Source organism: Rhagoletis pomonella, unplaced genomic scaffold (genome assembly GCF_013731165.1).
Source record: "Rhagoletis pomonella isolate Grant_MI unplaced genomic scaffold, Rhpom_1.0 Rhpom_scaffold_00012, whole genome shotgun sequence".
Lineage (NCBI taxonomy): Eukaryota > Metazoa > Arthropoda > Insecta > Diptera > Tephritidae > Rhagoletis > Rhagoletis pomonella.
Genome location: NW_023458566.1, coordinates 21,815,073 through 21,816,853, shown reverse-complemented (window position 1 = coordinate 21,816,853; position 1,781 = coordinate 21,815,073). Strand labels below are relative to the sequence as shown.

The 1,781-nt window shown below is 33.4% G+C and overlaps 1 protein-coding gene across 1 annotated transcript in view; it reads left to right on the top strand.

Annotated features, from left to right (window-relative positions):
• Positions 1–1,781, top strand: part of LOC118748081 (chromatin modification-related protein eaf-1) — a gene marked incomplete in the record, with an annotated part of 80,808 nt that overhangs the window by 7,841 nt on the left and 71,186 nt on the right.

The window sequence follows — 1,781 nt, the reverse complement described above, 5'->3', positions numbered from 1 at the left end:
AATGGTAATAGCAGAAATGAAACATAAGGCACAGGGGGGCCTCTACAGCTATCGACATTAAATCAAATTTTTTTTTTTTAAATGAAAATTTCAAGTAGGTAATTGGTCGATTTTCTCGTTGTTATGCATTGTATTTTAAAATTAATCAGAACCTTTTAGGCGTGGTGTTGCATTAATAAAAAATAACTTAGTTTTATGTTTAAATTACATACATACATACAGACTGCGATTAAACGATATAAACGCGACATTTCAATCAGTTTTCATGATTTTTTTTTTTTTTTTAAGTATAACCTATATAACCAAAACCGTAAAAATCCAAATTTTAATCTTTGTACAGAAATTAGCAAAATCAACAGTTTAATCAAATATAAAGGATTTTAACTATAATTTCTCGAAAAATGTTTGGTTTGCAGTTTTGTATCCAAATTGTAATATCCCTGCAAACCATTTTTTCAGAGTATTCTGCATTGTAAAGAAATTTTAAAGAATTCGTTAAGATTTAATTCGATTTTTTGCCGAATTTTCTAAAATGAAATAAATTACGCACACTTCCATTCTTTTACGAAATTTCGGAAGAAAATCTGTGAAGCAACGAAAATAATGGTGCTATGTGAAGAATATCTTTCAGAATTTTTCCAGAGTTTTCTTTATTTTTCGTACAGAAATTTCTTTACGAGTTCGTGTCAACCACTTCATATAGTTTTCTTTGAAAATTCGTAAAAAAATCGTTACAGAAATGAGATACTCCTAACGATTTCCTTAAGATTTCGGGAACTTTGGTTTGCAGGGATAGTGGATAAAAAATATCGATGGTAATAGAAATAAAAAACTATCGATACTATCGATAGCGCTATCGGTAGTTTGACAACTCTACTGTACATTAAATGCGGACCTCTATAGCGTGCGTATCCGTATGCGTGCGTTTAAAATTTAAGCCTCAAAGTCAAAGTCCATACAGCTTTCTTACGTTTTTATGCACTGTTACAACGCATTCCACCTATTTGTTGTTGTCATTGTGACAGCATGACATTTCACAAAGAGTTTCGACGTACGCTTCCTGTATTTTCAGATATAATCTGGGCAGTAACATTTAAGGCTCAGACTTAACTTACGTAAGAAATCACCTATGATTACTCAACTTAGCCAGAAGCGAAAATATATATATTTTTTCTTCTGGTATTTTCCTTTTCAGCTGATTGTCACTTTGCCGGGCACGATTACGATAACCGATAAAAAAATAACATTGAACACTAAATATCTTTAAAACTAGAAGGTTCCCCTTTGCCGCCTATAAGCCACATGAATTAATTCCTGAATAAAAATATATCGCATTGGGCAATATATTAGATTACGTTACGTAAATCAAGTCTAGACTAAATGAGCCTTTACATAATATACCACCCGACTGTCGTGGGCGCGCATTTTCTACAGTTTTATAGTGCTTTGTTTGTATTTGCAGTGATGCACTCTCCACTTAATAATTAGCAGAGGCGCATAGAATGCGACACCCTCATTTATTTTGTCCGCCAAACACTTGCTGCTGTTATCGTCACCGTATGTTATTTTTCTCTACAATTTTGGGAAATATCGGCTTTATTTTTTCGTAAATCTAGTTCATTCCGTTAACATAGAGCCCCCACAACTGTGAAACCTCCGGCACGAGCCCTGGAGCCACTGGGCGAAATCTTACCTTTTAAGTTGTTTCTAGGCTATTAAAACGCTAATTAGTTGTTGGCAAATCATGCATTGCATATTTATTACACATATCTCACAGTATT